This window comes from Protopterus annectens, chromosome 2.part2 (assembly GCF_019279795.1).
Source record: "Protopterus annectens isolate FY-2018-M chromosome 2.part2, PAN1.0, whole genome shotgun sequence".
Classification (NCBI taxonomy): Eukaryota; Metazoa; Chordata; order Ceratodontiformes; family Protopteridae; genus Protopterus; species Protopterus annectens.
In genome coordinates, this window is record NC_056730.1 from 873,064,053 (window position 1) to 873,084,746 (window position 20,694).

At 40.4% G+C, this 20,694-nt stretch overlaps 1 long non-coding RNA gene across 1 annotated transcript in view; it reads left to right on the forward strand.

Annotated features, from left to right (window-relative positions):
* The window catches only part of LOC122795831, a 197,129-nt gene that overhangs the window by 26,324 nt on the left and 150,111 nt on the right, over nucleotides 1–20,694 (forward strand). The gene's annotated exons all lie outside the window — the stretch shown is intronic.

Sequence of the window (20,694 nt, forward strand, 5' to 3'; positions counted from 1 at the left end):
AAGGTGAATTTTTTTCCTAAATTTTCCTTTCATTTTTACATAGCCTAGTATGAACCTATCTGCCCTAGGGCATTTATAAGCCTAGCCAGAGTGTGTTTGGCTTTCGCCACCCATTTTAAATGAATTTTGCTATGCCCTTTTTCGAGGTTAGTATACTGTGCCTCTGTCTAACAGTGACGCAGAAGTGATACCCGGGGTAAACCTACGATCTCCCATCCACTCATCAAGATTCCTCTTTGAGAGCCAATGAGGGACTCTGCCTAACCTGGACTGGGATTTTATTCCAGAGTGAAGGGAGCCTCTGGGTTATGAATCTGTCCCTCCAGCATGTCCTATTTATTTCAGTGGAGGTTCAAGTCCCTTGAGCGCGTAGCTCGATGGGATTTGGATTTTCTGAGGTGCAACATGTCCATTAATTCCGGGTTGGACATGGCTTTATACGTCTGGCACAGATTGCCTCTGAGCAGGTGGTATGCCACTGATTAGAGCTGGAGTTACTTTAACCGGGCAGCATACGGCATCTGTTTGAGCCCTTTGATCCTCTTCGTGAGGTACTTTTGGGGTCTTTCCAGTTGCTGCAGGTGTCTGGTAAGGTACATCCCAAAAGGGGCATTGTACTCAATTATGGGCCTGATGAGGGATGAGTAAAGAGGCACGATGACCTCCCCTGATCTAGATGTGAATCCCTTCATGATTAGGTGGGCTGTATAAAATGTTTTTCTAACCACTTTGGCCACTTGGTTGTCAAATGAGAGACTATCAATTTGGGTCCCCAGATCCCTAATTACTTCTTCCATACTTAGTGGATTACCACCTATGTGGTAATTTGTGGGCACTTTGTTTTTGCCAAAGGGGATGACCATACACTTTTTGGCGTTTAGCTTGAGGCCATGGCTATATATATATATATATATATATATATATATATATCTATATACATACACACACATATATATCACACACACACATATACATATACACACACACATATACACATACATACATATATATACACACACAAGATGGTTGGCAGTGAGTACTTCTAGAATTTCTGTACATATGTTATACTTCTAACAGAAATAAAATATATTGCAGCAAACCCCAAATACTTCATCAGCTATGCTTCAACAATATATGCACACAACAATTATGGGTACACAGCTGGTACTAGTAATAAGATATTTTCTCCTGTCCATCTTATACAGTAAAACAGAAGAATTTAGCTCATTCCCTCAAAACAAATCTGTATTTGTAACACTCATAGTTCATAGGTAAATACTAGGCTATCAGTCTGTAGATGTCTAGCCAATAACCGGAGGTCAGAATCAAGCCCTGTACCTTGTATCTATGAGATTAAGATCTAAAACCTCAGCTTTGGCCAGCTAAGAACTTGGTTATATTCAACTGGACGTATAAGAGAATTTAAGTACCTTTATCTGCACTTTTTTTTAAAAATATACAGTATTTAATTTGATTTAAACTGTGAGGGAGTGTTGAAGGAATATTTAACTGAAGTTATTCTGCTCTTCAGTTATTCCCACCCACCCTCCATGTTTTTGTTTTGGTGTTAATCTTAGTGGCCTTGAAACTGCCCGCCCCTCAGCCTGCCTCTGGGCCCATCTCATTTGCTCACTCAACTGAGTGCAGTGAGATCATATTCTGATTTCAGGCACTCCTACTGTGTACAAAGAGAGCATCTGGGAAACGGACAAAAAAAAATTAAGCTTATTTCCTGCCTTTTTTGTTAAGTGGTATAGACTATTTGTAGGCTTCTGAGCCCCCAAGCCCTTCTGTGTTTGAGGGAAGCCTTCTAGCTTGTTTTTTTCTTATAACTAGCCAGTTTTCTAGTTGCAGCACTCAAATCTGTTTCTTTGATCTCAGCACTTGTTCAGATAGAAAAAAAAATGTCATCTGCTTTTACTGTACTTGTTTCTACCTACTTCATTTTACTTTTGCATCATCTTAAAAATACTCAATTGTATTTATTACTGCTTGGTGTAACTCATTCTAAGCCTTTTGGTTTAAACACTTGGGCTTCGGACCAGTTGTTTTGCACTGAGAGGGTTTGTGGTCTGCACTGTTGTGGCAGAACAGGTAGCTTACATCCTTCTAGGTTGGGAACTGCTGATTGAGGGCTCAGTGTCTGTTATTCTAAAAGTGTATTAATTCTGGTTTAAGCACTTGGGCTTTCAAGCCAGTTATTTTACATTAAGAGGGTTCGTGGTCTGCACTCTTGTGGGAGGAGAGGCTGGACTCTGCCCTTCTGAGCTGGGAATTTCTGGTTAAAGGCTTATAGTGCATGCATATCTGAACTGCTTAATACTGAAGTTGGTGCGCCTTGTTTGCTGTGGCATAGACTGGATTCGGGCCTGCTGGATCTAGCTTTGTTTGTGTAACTTGAGCACTAATCCAGACATTCTCTAAAGTATTCAATTGTATTTATTACTGCTTGGTTGTAACTTGATTAAAGTGTAGCTATCATTCTACGTCTTTTGGATTAAGCACTTGGGCTTCAGACCAGTTGTTTTACATTAGGAAGGTTTGTGGCAAGCACTGTGGTGGCAGGACAGGTAGCTTTCATCCTAAGTTGGGAACTGCTGATTGAGAGCCCAGTGTCCAAGTGTATTATTTCTGGTTTAGGCACTTGGCTTCAGGCCAGTTATTTTACATTAAGAAGGTTCGTGGTCTGCACTCTTGTGGGAGAAGAGGCTGGACTCTGCCCTTCTGAGCTGGGAATTTCTGGTTAAAGGTTTATAGTGCCTGAATATTTGAACTGTATCTTACTGAAATTGGTACACCTTGTTTGCTCTAGCATAGACTAGATCCAGGCCTGCTGAATCTAGCTTTGTTTATATGCTTGTTCTGGAAGCTAATTCCACCTAATATGCAACTTCTCAGCGCTTCTGTGGATCACTAGTGATATCTGCATTGCTTACTGTACTTATTTCCTTGTTTCACTTGAAAGAAAGTTACTGTTGGTCGTTTTTGCATTTAGTTACTTGTAACACATTGCACTCAAGTTACCTGGCACTTGCTCACTAAAGCAATTATATAAGTCAGCACTAAAAATTAAAAGCACTACACCCTCACTCTCCACTGGCCCTTGTTTTCAATTAAGGATTTCCCAATATTATTCTAGCATGTCCAAAGGTCAGTTGTCAATCTCCTCTCCGGTCCAGCTGGTGAATCTGGGAATCTTGAGGCAATGTTATAACTGCCTCATGTACACAGACAACCCTCTCCTCCTCCCACATAACACAAATACTTGCGAGAGATGCAGCTATTTAGCCAAACTGGAGGCTGAGCTCTCTCAACTCAGGACTGGCAAGACCAGACAGGAGGAGAAGGTAACTACACACACCACAAAACCAGCCTCACATAATGCTACCACTCCACTGAATCAAACACATAAACACACAAAGACATACTCGGAGGCTCTGAGTAAAAATTTACCTAAACAGCAGAGGCCTCCAAAGCAGACACCCAAACAACTGCTACCTCAAGACACCCCACAAGCAACACATAAACCACAAAAGCAGTGTGCAAAGCAGTCCCAGCCCTTAAGGCCAAATACAACACCAAACATACTTGTCATAGGTGACTCCATAGTCAGACACACTGACGTCCCACTCACCAGGCTGAACAAGGAGAGGGTCACAGTAAGCTGCCTATCGGGTGCTAGAATCTGCCACATAACACAAGCACTCGGGTCACTCCACGGCAAGTACAAATATGACAGTCATTGTCCATGCTGGTGTGAACGACCTGAGACGTACCTCCCTGGACTACATGAAAAGAGACCTAGAGGAGCTCTCTCATTATGTAGCCCAGGCAGGTATGACCCTGACCCTGAGCAGTATCCTTCCTTCACCAAGAATGATGCCACAATATAGAGACAAGATGATCAGCTTTAACAATTGGCTTAATGTCTGGTGTCATTCAAAGGGGATTCAGTGTCTGTCTGCCTGGGATGACATGCTTGACGAGCCACACTGCTTTTGAAGGGACGGCTTGCACCAGTCACCCCTGGGATTCCGGATATTGGCTAAGGCTCTTGCCACCCCCATAGTGCCTTTTTTAGGCAAGGCTCAAATTCTAAACATACCACCCTAGAAAACAAAAATGGGAAGAAACTGAGGGTAATGCTGCTCAATGCCAGAAGTCTCAATCTCAAAATGCACGCACTCGAGGCCCTTCTCAGTATGGAGAACATCGATGTCTGTGCTGTAACTGAAACCTGGTTCAAGGCTCCTGAGAGCACCCCGGCACTATTAGGTTTTACCTCATATCATATGTGTTCGGCCCCAAAACCCGGACCACACTACAAAAGGAGGGGGTGTATCCATATTCATAAAGGATACCCACACCTCCAGGTTGGTGGCAACGCACAAAGCTTCGGAAACCATCCAGGTGCAACTAACCATAGGCAAAACTGCTCTACAAATTGTAGCATGCTACAGGCCACCCTCTCAAACTCAGGAACCCCACACAGCCTTCCTGAAGACACTGGAGGGTATAAATGTATCTCCAAACACCATCATATTGGGTGACTTCAACTACCCGAATATAGACTGGGAACATTACTCAAGCCCTAACTTTCTAGCCCAACGGTTCCTGGAGTTCATAAATTCAAATTCCATGGAACAGCTAGTCACTGTTCCCATGAGAGGAGAAAATATACTAGATCTCATTGTCACAAACATGGGGACAAAATGCTCCACACAGGAAGTATATCCCTCATTGGTGAGATCTGATCATAAACTAATCTCACTGGAAATCCACATCCGCCCCACCCCAAACAAAAAAGACCACAGTGAAGAACTTCTCTAAAGCAAACTTCACACTACTCAAGACTGGTGTGGTATCCTTCAAGGCCCCTGAGCCAGTGGAAACCACAACCCAAGCTGCGGAAGCCCTTACAAATGCCTTCTATGAACACCTCCAGGACTGCATGGATCAGGCAATCCCAAATAAAACCAAGACTCTTTCCACAAAGGGCAAACGTCCAGTCTGGTGGACCCCAGCCATTAACAAACTTTACAATAAGAGGAGAAAGCTATTACATGATAGAACAAAATCCATAAAAGGGAAGTCACCCCTGATCATTATTAGTAAAAAAAATACGAGCACTCATAAAATCAACTAAGGCCTATTTTGAGAGAAAAATTGCCATGGATTCAAAGGACAATCATAAGGCCTTTTTCAGCTATGTTAGGAACCTGGGTGGAAACTCCCAGATATGCTCAGAATTAGTCCAAAATGATACAAAAATCACTGAACCCACAGACATTGCCAACATACTGGCAGACAGGTTCAGTGCAAACTTCACCCCCTAAAGGAGAGATAACTATCCCAGTGGAGTGTAGCCTCCCAGACATCTCAAATGCGCAGGTGAAAGCTGCTCTCTCTAAAGCTAAAAACACAGCATCAATGGGACCAGATGGTGTCCCCGGCTGTGTGCTACACGAGCTAAATGAGGAATTAAACCCGCACATAAGGCAGCTGTTTAATCTCAGCCTTACCACAGGATACGTGCCCAAGGAGTGGCGTACAGCAACTGTGGTCCCACTCCACAAAGGCGGTGCCTCTACGGACCCTGGTAATTACCGCCCCATAAGCTTAACAAGTCTAGTCTGCAAAGCTATGGAGAGGATCATAATGGAGCTCATAAAGATATAGGGGACTTGCAGACATTGGACCCGACCCAGTTTGGCTTCGTCAAGGGAAGATCATGCCTTTTGAACTTGGTCGACTTCTTTGAAACAGTCACCAAGGCCATTGATGAGGGAAAGGCAGTCCATACAGCCTACCTTGACCTTGCAAAGGCTTTTGACACAATACCCCACTCGGGTATTGTAGAAAAACTTACCAGCTTAAATGTAAACCCATATGTCACAAGATGGGTTGCAAACTGGCTTAAGGACAGAACCCACAGGGTTAGAGTTGCTGGCGCTATGTCAGACTCCAAGCCGGTCACAAGTGGTGTCCCACAGGGCTCGGTCCTTGGCCCCCTATTCTGCATCTACTTCTCAGAAGTACAGGCCAACATGGGAGGACTTTGGCTGCCAAAGTTTGCAGACGACTGCAAACTGGGCGCCATAGTGGAAAGTGCATCGGACACGGATATCCTTCAGAAGGGACTCGCGGAAACAGATAGCTGGTGCCAGAGCCATGGCCTGAAGTTAAACTCCAAAAAATGTATAGTCATTCCCTTCGGGGAAAAACAAGGTAACCCCAAGCTACCATATAGGTGGCAATCCACTAAGCACAGAAGAGGTTATCAGGGACCTGGGGACCCAGGTTGACAGTGGCCTTTCTTTTGATACTCACGTTGCTAAAGTGGTTAGAAAGACCTTCTACATTGCCCACCTGATCATGAAGGATTCACATCCAGATCTAGTGAGGTCATTGTTCCCCTGTACTCTTCACTTATCAGACCAATGATAGAGTACAATGCCCCATTCGGGATGTATCTCACCCGACATCTGCAGCAATTGGAGAGACCCCAAAAGTTCCTCACCAAAAGGATAAAGGGACTCCAAAATCTGTCATATGCTGCCAGATTGAAGAAACTCCAGCTCTATTCAGTCGCATACCGTCTGCTCAGAGGTGACATGTGCCTGACATACAAGGCCATGTCCAACCCAGAATTAATGGACATGCTCCACCTCAAAAAATCCAAATCCACCAAAACCACTAGAGCAAGCGACTTAAACCTTAGCACGGATATAAATAGGAAGTGCTGGAGGGATAGATTTATCACTCAGACTCCCTATGCTGTGGAATAAAATCCCGGTCCATGTGAGGCAGAGCACCTCGCTGACTCTGTTCAAGAGAAATCTTGACCTGTGGATGGGAGATCGTAGGTTTACCCCGGGAATCATCTCTGTGTCACTGCTGGACAGAGGCACAACAAACTAATGGGCACAGTATTTTTTCATATAAGGGGTGGCGTAAGCCAAAAATTTGGGCTAGGCTTATAAATGCCTTAGGGCAGATAGCCTAGTATAAACCTATGAACCTATGAACCAATATGCTAACTCTGCCCCCTCACAAAAGCTATGCCTTAATCTTGGTTTCACAGCAGTGGGAGGACATGGTGCTTCTTTGTCAGTCAGCACCACTCTCTGAGGGTCAGATATGGAGGCCTCTGTTTTTGAAAGAGATGAAGCCTCAGAGTTATTGTATTCCCCAATTCCGTGTGGGATGGCACCTTATTTAGAAAGGCCTGCTTGGCCCTTACCACTTTCACCAAACTTTGAATTTGCCCTTTTCCTTAATGCTGTGAAACTGTGATGTTAGTATATATAAAATGGAGAGTGTGTGTGTGTGGACCCCCCCCCCTTCATTTTGATGAAAGTAGTTCCCAAAATAACTGTTGCAAAGTATCAATAGTCACAGAAAAAGAATTTGTAGAGTCCTGATAAAACATACTCATACGTCTCAGCTTCTTAGCACAGGAATAACTGGCAAAATACAAACTAATGGGGTAGACCCAAAGATACAGATAGATTTTTTTTTAATTATTCTTATAAACTTAGAAAGTTGCTAAAATAACAAATTTTGTTTTAGCATGCATTTTCTGAAGTATATGAAATCTGAAACGCAAATGATTGTCATTATTTAGTAACTGTGATCCTCGATGATTTTCCAGAAAACAGCAAATTCTCAGAGGAACAGACCAAGAATATGCGGCAAAAATCTAGATATTTTGTGAAATTCTGAACAGTTGAGAGGCATGACCTAACCTAGTATTATCACACTGGTCTTAAAATCTTCAGTCCCTAAGTTTCCCACAATATAGAGACAGACTATCTCCAGCATTTGCAAAGCTTAAGGAATTTAATTAATAATTTAGATGTATTGTACATGAATTCCAGAAGAATAAGGATATAAAACTGCACTATCATCTGACTTCTGAGATGCTTTCCAATGTTTTACACACACAATGCTGAAATATGCACCAGATTCTTTATACAACAATGAGAACCTCCCCAACAAAGTAATGTGTGTGTGTGTGTGTGTACACAAGTTCCTTATGAACTTCATCAAAATGACAACAGGAAATTGCACATTCAAATATACAAATATGAAACATGATTGGCTACTTCTTTGACCTGTACCTTTTTTCTTTTAAAACAGTCAAAATGAATAGATGTTCATTAATACCAGGAGATATTAACTTAATCTGCCATGTCAATTCATTTAAAAGAAATTATTTCACCCAGCCACCCCCAATGTTGATTTTTCAAAATTCAAGAATAAAAAATATTTTAAAAATTACATTCACAAGTGTGTCTAAAAAGTGCATTAGTTTTATTTTATCTGTAATGCTTCTCTGAAGTTTATAAATTCTTTTACTGAGTTTCCTCTCTGTCTTGCCCAAATAAAATACAAAGCAGGCAGAATATTGTGCAAGGTACACCATCCAGCATGTGTTGCAATTAAATTTGCCACTACAGTCCAGGAGGTGAAGGTAACCATGACTATTAATAGAAACACCTTCCTTGATGTACCCACAATACAGGTAACAGACACATTTCTTCATGGTGACATACATGAACTTCTTGTGATGTTCATTTCCTAACAAGTGTTTAATGTTGGAGGTGGTTTTATACATAAATTTTGGACCTGATCCCAGTTAAACAAAATCTGGTACACCCCTAAATAACAAATTCCAATTTTCCTCTATAATACTCTTGATGCCATGAGAGTCAAAGGAATTATGTAAAATCGCTGAATAAGAAAAATTGTTCCTGGGTCTCTTGAACCCCCTCCCGGTACGGGTTTTCTCAAAATTTGTGTTTATTCACTGTCTTTATTAGTCTGTGCAAATTTAAACATCTCAACTCTAAGTTTTTAGAGATAACCACATTAGTCACAAAATTGCACTATTGCAAAAATTCTTATCATAAATCTGGACAACCAAATTATTTTTGACAACACTCCTCTTCTGTCCATAAAGTGCATTATTAAAATAAGCATAAGTATTAGAAAATGTGGGTTTCTGGAACAAATTAAATTTAAAACAACCTGTAATCACATTTTTACAAAATTATATCTAAAAATTATCTCCATAAAGTCAGAGTTAAAAGACAACTCAAAAAATCTGTAGTACAAGACATATGGTCACAGAACTTAAATAACTGTGCACTGTCCTTCCAAATAAAAAAAAGATGTCATCCAGAAATCTGGAATGACATTTTAAATGGATATTGCATATGTTGCCAAAACTAAACCTTTATTCTTAATGGCAGAGAACAATCTTGGCAAAAAAATGGGGCACAAACTGCCCCCATAGCAACTCCAGGCATCCTATTTAAAGTTTTCACCCTTGAAAATAAAAAAATTGTTAGACAAGACCAGAGCCATAAATAAACAAAGATTATCCAATGATGTACTGTTCAATCTGTCTCAGGAGCTAGATACTCCCTTAAACAATTGTGGAGGATAATAGGAAATGTCTTTAATGTCAACAATGACCAAAATACCTTCTGTACAATGACCAAAATACCTTCTGTATCACAATTAACACCCCTAATCTTATCAAGAAAGTCCCAAGAGCCATTTAGGACCTCTAAGTATATTCCTGTAGTGTTACAGTGCCCATCAATAAGCAGTCCTTTAGAGTTAGAGCAATGTCGCTATATGCTTGGTGGAGTTCATTAAGGGAGACTGTATGGTGTAGAGTACCTTTCAAAATCAGATTAAACACCTTACTCACATAGTCTAAGGAATCCGTTAATTACACCACAGCAGCTTTATCAGGTTTCAGAACCCTAACATCTGTGTTAGATACCGGCTTCCTTAAACCATTGCTTTCTTCAGTGCTAAGGTTGTAAAATATATTGCTGGGGCATAAAGGGACAGTCGTGGGTATAATGCTGGATTCCATATATATTTTTTAGAAAAAGTAACATGGAACTTTTTTATAACATGCTGTTCAAGCATGAAGGTACATTTCAATTTCCTTAAATAAAAATGAAAAAAAAAAAATTTCTGAAATAGACTATAATATGTATCAGTAATTTCTAAACTGCAGAAATAAAAATGAGAAAGTTCTTCTCACAGGGTGGACTAAAATTAGAGTCACTAGAATCACAAAAACATTAATTCCAGCACTCATTATTCTTTCTCCTCTTTCTTTTGTTGATGCATAATCCTTATCAACTCTGCAAAGGCTGTGCCTCCATGATGACCCTGCATAAAGGTTGGGTCACACCCATGAGCACAGCTTATTCAGGGGAAAGGCATTACCCAAGCCTTTAACATACACCAGTACATGTGCCCATGTGTTCACCCCACCCCATGGGGCTTGTTTGTGGCAGACATTGATACTGAACCATAGGGGTGTCATGCTGTCCTGACTGTGAGGGAACATAGTAACCTGTCCTCCCTGTGTGCTGTGTGTTTGTCGGATGTTCAGAGGCACAAAGGTTGCCTTTGTGGCTTGAGCAGGGGATTCTGTCTGCACACTTCTTGTCTCCAACACAACAATGCACCCCCTGTGCCAGCTGCTCACCAACATCACCATCATCATCAGTCAGATTTTCTGATATCAGTTGGTGGTAATTCCTTGGTGGGACCAGATGGAGAATCGGCTGAGAGCACAACAAAGGATAAAGCCCAGTACAAGTCTAACCTATCACCACTGCCTTGCCTCTTGTGAAGTTTTAAGAATGGAGTGAAGAGCAATAATACTGGATAATTCATTACCTTGCGAAGATACATGAAGAGGCTGCATCCCTTATGTTCCTATATTACCCGATGCACACAATGTTGCTGACATGTGCAGTGATAGCAGCACCAATGGAAAATAATCAGAGTCCTACAGGTATGGCTAAGCCCACCTGGGGCATAGCCAGTGTATACTCTTGGGGCACACTGCGTCTCGGCTCAAAATTCTAACACCATATCATGGGACTGTGAGAGGCCAGAAACTGTACCTCCTCCATCAAAGGTAGCTCAACCAACAGAACCTTCCAGCCACCCTGCCTTTCTCTGCAAAGCCCATTTTCCAGTAGCAAGGGTAACGTTGGTGGCCATATGTCTGACCTGCTTGTAAGTGTGGTCCTGACCACTGACAGCATTGATGTCAACCATAAGATCCTGCCAAGCATATTCATAGTAGGGCCAGTTGGCAGATTCTTGCCTGAAGAGCCATCAGCCATGGACTGGGTGGCCTGCAGTAACACCTCATTCTCTGCGTCTGAGGACTTACTTTTTTTACTCTTCCTCTCAGAGGCCTTGTTTTTGGCCTTGCTCTTTCAGCAATATGCCTGGCAAGGAGAAGCAAGGAATGTATAAAAATACATAATGTCACTATATAAATTAAGCACTACACAAAAGGGTACACCCATAACCTTCTAAACGTAACAGGCCACCAATCACCAGTACAAACATTGGCTCCCAAAACCTGCAATACACACACATGCATATGACACTCAGTTAACCTGACTGACAGACTCCCCCTTCACATCACACACAGTCTTGTGTACACTGTGGCACATGCCCTTCTATAAGGACATCACAGGTTGCTTCCTGATGTGCTCACCATCAACACACACACACACACACACACACACACACACACACACACACACACACCGCGTTCCATGTTACCGTTACTTCCAGGATTACAGCCCTTACACATATTGCTATAAACATATAAAGCTGTATTCCACTGCATCCCATCACATGGTTGGCCTGCATCCTTTAAGATCTACTCTTCACAATTGTTGGGTACATCTCCCAATAACCTTAATACCCCTTTCAAGGCCACTCTCTGTGCCTCTCTACCTAGTATTTCTCCTTATTCAAACACCTAACACCAGCTGCATATTTCCCCAAAGTATGAATTTCCCATGAGAAACATTAATATGCATGCGTTTATAACTACTACTTAGGAAAAAGCTGCATATACCTTAAGCAAGTTGAAAATCAGGTTTCATAGTATTACTTACTGAAAACAGATGAAGCTAGTTTTTCTCCTGCAGCTCTACAGAATCTTCCATAGAACAATGAGGCTCTCTCAGGGTGCTTACGTGTATATCATCCAGATTCAGGCCCCTAAGCATGCTGATTATGCATATGAGGGCTCAGGTAATGAATGTTTCCTAATTAGTCAAGCTACATATTGCACTCATAAGCAGGCCCTCTTGGAAGGTTCTTCAAGGTGTCATGCCCATGCCTTAACACCTGCAAGATGCATTGCATATGGTCTGGCATGGGAATATTGTGAGGAGGTTCCTGATAATTCCTAGCATAATCCGGTGAAGCATTAGGTTATCCAAGAGCAACTCTTTCTACTTATTACTTAAGATAGTAGTGTAAGAAGTGGATACAAAAGATACTAATCAAGATCCTAGAGAAAGTGAGTGATGCATCAGTAATAGAACAGGAAACAGTGAAAGAAAACATTAGCAGGGAAGAGACAGAAGTGAATGGAAAGTCAGAAAAGGGGGAATATTGTGAACCAGGTTAAAATATCTACAAAAGAAAGAAAATACTAGAACTTTGAAAGAGTAGTACACCAAAAGAAGCAAAACAAAAGATTTACAAGAGAGCGAAGACAGCAGAATTATTATGCAATAAACATCTATTAAAGGAGTGTATTATGCTAGTAACACTAGACCAATTAAAGTAATCACAGGTAGATTATGGCAACAGAAAGCAGAACGGTCAATGTTCTACATAAAGGATGAATAGACAGGAGAGGTAGTGGACAATATTATGGGAATAAAGGAGGTTTTTAAGAGATATTAGGAAAAAATATACTGTACAGAAATAAGTGGAGAGGGATTAAATGAAAATATTTAAAAAATCTCAGCAGGTTAGGGTTTACCAAAGATAGCAAACATGAGGAGTAGCTCAGGCATTAAAAAAAGCAAGCATTTGGGAAAAGCTCCCGGATCAGACATAATTCATGTAGACGTCTGTGGCTTAGGAGATGAGACTGATGAAAATATGGATGGAAATGATGACCAGAATAGATATTTTTACAGTTAAATGTTTACTGGTTATCTTATTACACAAAATACAATAAAAGAATCTCTGCAAATAATGTCAAAGCTGTTTAACACCACATAATATTTAGTCATAATACAACCTTTTTATTCTGATAAACTACAACAATAAAATGTTAACTATGTACAGTATTTACAGTATATGCCTGTAACTAACAAATCAAATAAAACATTTTCAATTGTCTGATTGAGGAACAGAATAGTGGCAGAAAAGCAAATTTTGGGATTGCGGAAAAGAGGGGTGATTGTAGTATTATTGAAAGAAGTGAAGGATCTTCTAAGTCCTAGCTTGTATAGGCTGATAATAATATTAAATCATAAATATAAGTTTTTATGACTATAATGGCTACCAGGATATCTACCATACTATCAGACATGATCCACCTGGACCTTTCTGGGCTTATAGTGGGGAGAAAAACTTTGATAATATATTGGGAGCATCAGTGATAATACAGAATGCAAAATTAAGGTTGGGAGTTGGAGGTAAAGAAGTTTGGTCTGCAACAAGGGGACAGACAGGACTGCAGGGGGTTGATGGAAGCTACAAAGATATTCAACTGAATAGCATCATCATCAACAACCCCTTTTTCCCATTTTCTACATGGTTGCGGGGTGTCACCTCAACTGCCATTTCTCTCAATTCAATGCCAGTCTCCTACCTTCTTCAACACTCGAGCATGACTGTTGCAGGTCTCCTCTCACACAATCCATCCACCTCATTGCTGGATGCCCTCATTTCCTTTTACCTTCTTACTATCTATCCCAAATTCTGTTCACCAGATTGTCTTCAGCCTTCCTGCATGTGTGCCTGAACCACCATAATCTGTTCTCTTTGACCTTCTCTACAATTGCAGCTACTTGGCTACTGCTCCGATGTCCTCATTTCATCATCTGTACCACAATGTGCATCCCAGCACCAGTCTCAGGTACTTCATCGCCATGACATCTAGCTTTCTCAGCTACTCTTCCTTCACTGCCCAGGTTTCTGTACCATACAGTAGTACTGGTTGCACCACTGTTCTGTCACCTAAATTTTCAGCTTTATTGGCATTCTTCTGTCATACACTACCCCAGACATTCTGTGCTAGTTGGCTGCAGCCCCTAAGATTCTAGCTTTGGCCTCTTCATCCAGACTTCCCTTCTCCTCAACCACCCATCCCAAGTACTTATTTTCCCTTCTATCTCAGTTCTCAGCTTCTTCTGATTACCCCCATTTGTTGCCATTATAACTGTCTTATCTGTATTCAGTTTCATCCCATGTGCCTTCAGTTTTGCACTCCATTCCCTTATTATTTTCTGAAGTTCTTGCTCAGTGTCTGCCTGTAATGCTTTGTCTAACTATCCCCCTACCTATTTGCTAATGTAGTCCATCACCAGTATGAACAGCAGTGGGCTCAGAGCTGAACCCTGATGCACACCCACTCCCAATGGAAACCCTCTGTGAGACTAAACACTGCTCATACTTGAGATTTTTGGTCTTTGTACGTAGTCTGCACTAATTCTATTAATGTTTCTGGGACTTTAAACCACTTCAGAACTGCCTGATGCAGCTTTCTTGGGACCTTGTTGTATGCTTTCTCCAAGTCTGTCAGACTGCAACATCAGGTTGTTTATGCTGCATCCTGATCAGAATCCAAACTGCTTATCTCCCAAGTTACTTTCTACTACTCAGCATATAATTTACCAATCACCCTCTTCAGAACTTTCCTGCAGTGTGACAGGAGTCTGATACCTCTGCACTGCCCACAGCTGTGGATGTTCCCTTGGCTCTTGTACACCGGCACTAGTAAACTTACTCTCCAGTTGTCTGGAATACGCCTCTCTCTCTATACTGCTATAATATTAGACAGCTGGTAGAAAAGACAGTAGGACAAGAAGGAAAAAAATAATATTGTTCTTACAGAAAATGTTACAGTGTGAGAGAAGGAGGGAGTAAGAAAGAACATGTGAAAGTAAATGAAACATGGGAGGCTTGATTAGGAATAGAACTGATGATGAGGAAGTAATGGGAAAAGTATGTATATTCTCAGGAAAGTACTGCAATCCAGGAAATGTATGTTTTTTGCTTGGAAATGCTTGCATAAATATTTCTATACCCCTAGAAAAATAGATAAGATTTTTCTAATATCAGTTAGTAACTGTTGGAGGTGTAATTGTGTATTGGCAGCATTTATTCCGGGAGTGTGGGGACCTGGAGATATTTAAATATGGTTTAAAACAATTAGTAGTAGATATAACAGGAGATGTCTTAAGTCTAGATAGAAGGGCTATGTTTTAGGCTTATGGGAAGAGGGAAAAATATCTAGCTATTACCCATTATTATCCTCACAGCAAAGAAGGCAATAATGAGTACATAGACGGGCAGCGCAGTGGTGCAGCGGTTAACGCTGTCACCTCACAGCAAGAGGTTCTCCAGTTCGATTCTTGGCTGGGGTGCCTTCTGTGTGGAGTTTGCATGTTCTCCCTGTGTTCGTGTGGGTTTCCTCTGGGTACTCCGGTTTCCTCCCACATTCCAAAGACATGCTTCTGGAGCATTTCTCCCCGGGCCTCCGCTGAAAACAGGATCTGTGGAACCTAGTCGGACTTTCCCGGTCAACAAATGTTAAATAGAAACAGCAAAGCAGTCCAGAAAATAATGAGGTGATACAGATTATGGAAGACCTGAGAGAAATGGAAGATAGGGAAGAGTGCGGAAACTGGCGGAAATGTGTTAAACAAATGGCTAACATGGTTACAATGCATGGAGAAAATAGCTATTATATAAGGTTTGGGGACAATATTATAGACTGATGCAACTGTGATGGACACACCATTACCTAACTCAACAACAAGCCAAATAATATTGGGAATGTTTTCAAAATCTGACCCAACTCCCAGCATGTATATATGACTGGCTTAAGGTCAATGAAGAAAACCTATTGTTAATGCAGATGGAAGGTAAGAGACTCAGGTTAACGACTAAAGAGGAAATTTCATTTGATAACTAATTGTTAATAGGTTTATAGGCAAGTACTAGGCTAGCTGCCCTTGCGGGCCATTTTAAGCCAAGACAATTTCCCCTTTTTTGTGCTCAAAGTAACATATTCCATTTGGTTATAGATTGGTCTTACCCATCCCACAGTAGATAATCCTACATTACCCCTAATGAGAAAACCTGGGATCATGCCACAGATAATTTGAAGGGACCCATGCATGGGATAAAGCATTTAGCAGCTGCCTCTGTCCATTAGTAGTACAGGGGGCAGTCCTGGAGTAAATTTCTCATTTCCCATCCATAGATCTATACTGTGCTTGACTATGAACAGGGATGAATTTTGTTTTATGTGGATGAGAAGTCTGTTCCACAGCAGCAGTATACTCTGCAACATATACCTCCCAATCCAAACTGCTCTGCTGATGTTGCAGAAGAGGTTTAGATCCATAGACTGAGTATTTTTGATGCCATTTGACTTGCTGATGTCCAGTAAATCCATCAGTAATGGGTCAGAGGATATCTTGCATGCCAAACAAAGGTCATCTCCTAACAGTCTGTAGAATACCGAATATAATGACAGGGCTTTGAAATGGTCTATGTGGAATATGTTGTTTAGGCCTTGTATCCTTTTAGTAAGCTATTTTTGTGGGGCTTACAGTTGTTGCATGTGTGTGGACAGATACATGCCAAACAGGGCATTATATTCAATGACTGGCCAAATGAGGGCTGAGTGAGAGGACAATGATATTCCTAGATCTAAACACAATCCCATTGTTTATAAGCTGTGCAACATAGAAGGACTTTCTTACAAAAACAGACAACATTTTGGTCAAAAGTTAAATCACTGTCCACATAAGTTCCCAAATCCTGAACAACTGGGCAGCTCTTAGGAGCATGTCAATGTGGTAGCTCCCTGGAAGAGATGACTTCCCAAAGGAAACAATAATGCATTTAGTTTCAGTCCATGATTTTGGCACTAGTTATTTATTTGGGAAAATCTTCCTACCTGATGGCAAAGTCATTTGAAGAGTCAATGGCTGCTCCTAGCTTGCAGTCATCTGCAAACTTAGTCAGCCAGAGCCTTTTGGTATTGCCTTTTCCTTCAGAAAAGTAGATGCCAAACAGGAGAGGTCCCAGTACAGAACACTGCAGGACTAGTTCACTTTGTGGAGGTAGCTTTCCCTATCCTATCTATGAATCAGTTGACAAGCCAGCAGGTGACACAGGGGTTTATTCAGAGTTTATTTAGCTTTTCTATTACACCTGAGTGAAGAATGGAGTCAAAATCTTTGGCCAGGTCTAGGTATGCAGTGTGCACCATTTTGCCTTCATCGATTGCTTTTGGTGACCTTTTCAAAAAAATCTACCAGGTTGAGTTAGCATGACCTGCCCTTGATGAATCCAAACTAAGTTGAGTCCAGCATTTAATATGTAGTTAATTGATGAAGTAGTAGTATATGATAAGGTATATTTACCTTCACATTTAGTTGAGGATAGGACAGCCCATGTTAATGATTGATAGTTTCTGAATGTTATTTAAATGGAATGTTAGAGGGGAAGGAGCATTAATATAGTCTATAGTTGTGAATATCTATGTTTGCAAAGGTAATGCCGCATACCATACATATTGCATTGTATATTAAAGAAAGTTTGTTAAATAAAAGTTGTATATAAAAATAAATAATAAAAAAGAAATATAGTATATAAATGCAGAATCCAAAAACCTAAAAGGAAGTTGACTAGCTCCTCACTTCCTGTAGCCTAAGAATGTGATTAATTATTTGGGTATTAGTCTAATGTTCAGTGTATCAGTACTTCCTCCACTGCAATCACAAATACAGTGAGATGATCACCACCTTGTAATTTGTAGGTGGCAGGGGCTGCATATATCAACTAGGGGGCAACTCCATGCAATCTGTATCAAATTCCTTCCTAAACGTATGTACTGAGGTACATTCATACTCCAAATGGTAACTTTCAGTTTAAAAACAAATTAAAGCTTAAGTTTAGCTTTCAACTGAGAAGGCAAGACTCACAGAATACTTAGCATAAGAAAATACCCTGAGACTCCCCATATTCAGTGCAGGTACCTCTACAAGCATGAGAGCACCCAGAGATTCAGCAGATTAGTCAGCCCTTACTCTGAATCCAATGAATGTTAGATCTTATTCTGAACAACACATTTTAATTTTTAGTACTGCTTTTGCAGTGTAAATAGTGCACCATCTGCTGGAAAGTCTGACAATCCTTTGGGACATCCCTTGTATGCATATGATGCACTCTTCTTGCTGCTGTTCTGCCTGGACCAAAAAAGGACTAATGATAATGTATTATCTTTACTGAGGTCTAGATGACTGAATAAAACATTTCACTGTTACACAGTTGCAGGGGAAAGTGATATCATGAAAGTATGTTTCTGGCCCTTCTTAACAACTTTGAATAGTATTTCAGCCTCCTTAAAAAATTCTGTTTAGCCCATTTGTATTGGTAATAATTGCAGCTTAGAAAAGTATTTGGAAACTCCATAAAGGGCATCTTAAAACTCCTTTTTGACCCTCATTTAAAAACTTTGGTCCTTCATCCAAGCTAAAGTAGAGAAAATCTGGAAGTGTTTTAAGACCCCATCAGGTCCATCATATTAGAAGCTAAATAACTCTTACAATGATTCTATACTCCAAAATTATAGGAAAATGCTTTGCAAATTCACACTGAATTGAATGAACAAAAATCTGAGGTACTGCATTAAATTATCTGCGTTCAGATTTTTTTCCTAAGAATTCAGTCTCTGTAATTCAGACTATTCCATCAGGCATACTTTACACCTGGCAAGCTGTTTCTATACCTCTCAGCTTCTTTACTCAAGAATTCTGGACCAAAAAAAAGTGTGTGTGGGGGGGGCTGGGGGGCAATTTTAAATATAAAAAGTTAATAGGACAATATGTTATGCATCAACACAGATTTTCTGAGCAATAAAAAGTATATCTGTCATTGCTGACTGAGTGCAAGCCTCAAAGATTTACCAAAAAATCAAATATTTTACAAAGAACAGGTCGAAATTTGAGGTAAAACTGGGGATATTTTGCAAAAACAAGGAGAGTTGAGAGGTATGACTCGGTCATAACTTTTTTTAAGTGACAACTGCCAATGTCATTCTGCTGATATGATTTATTCAGAACTGCCCATTGGTTAAACAAACAGTGAGAGCCCATAGCATGCTGGATCCAAGAGGTACTTAGGAAATCTACACATCACTCAGCACTGGTTGTTAAACAACTTGCTCACAGAGTTTTCTTATAGTAAGAATGAAAGAGTATAATAGTTTTACATCCATAAGAGCAGTGAAAGTTCGTCACTGTCTCAATTTCAATGTGCTTCTGCTTTAAGTACATCTATCTTAAACTAGTGCATCCTGTGTATGGTTACTATTCTTGAGAATATGAAAAGAATTTAGATACTGCTGCCTTAGAGCTGACTTGAGTTGCAAGTACTGTCATACATGAATTTCCCCTGTACGAAAGCTTATGCCTGGCATGCTCTTTCCCATAATCTCTTCAAAATGCATACACTACCTTTATCTCAAACCATCTAATTTTGTTCTGTTAATACAGTAGTTACCCATTATTTTATTTTCACAGCCTACAGGCAACTTGCTTAGGTCTGTTACAGTTTTAAACTCTTCCAAAATGAGTATCAGTGAGATACAACCTTTCTGATATCAGAAGAATCTCAGTGTAGTTCTACATCCCATTGGATATGTTGATTCACCGAGCAAAATAAAGTCTTAAACAATACATTCTGACCTCACATGGGAGTAATTCACTGCCTCCCTCCTACTGGTTAAGTGCATTGAGAACTGCCTTTGTTTACATTTAAGAGTTTCTTACCACGGTTTCCAGACCAGTGCTGCCAGCCCAGGATTACGATCATATGTAATTCACATTAAGAACTGGGCAGGTCTGCAACTTTCAGGATGGTGCCATACCAGGATGCCCTGATCTCCTTTCTGCATGCTTCTCCTGGCTGCATACACTTGGCAATTCCCCATTCACAGGACTCTGGCCTGAAGCAGCCAGTTGGACAGGTGTCAGAAAAGGTAGAGTGGATGCTCAAGGAGGGCTCTGGAATACAATTGACAGCAAAATGTTATGTTAAGAGACAAATAGATAATTCTAAATTGTAATTCATTAACCTATGAATTAATGTCTAGGTTATGTTCTTGATCAAACTTTTATGTAAGTCTCTTCAGAATTTCAGTATCATTCCACAATCTTTGCAAGTTTCAGCAAGTAATTTGTGGGCTGTTACAATGCAACAATATTGCTGGATAACTGACAATGTCATTTACTTTGTTGTGAAAACCATTTATCACTAAACACATATTTCTTTAAAACCTCTTTCACAACTGAAGCAATGGATTGAGGACTATGACCTACTGTATGTGAAAAGTGCAATTTAATGAAAGGTCATGATACTACTACTGCAATACTTTTATAAAAAAAAAAAGCTTACAGGGATATCAATTGTTTCCTTACAGGAGTTATATGGCTATTTGATTGAATAGCACACAAGTCTATCTGAACTACAAATGCTTGCCATAGACAAGAAGGTTTCACTCCTGACCAAAAGGAAAGAGCCTTCCGAGTAAAAGTAAAGAAACATTTCTCCTTATCCATCCTCATAAAATCAGACATTTCA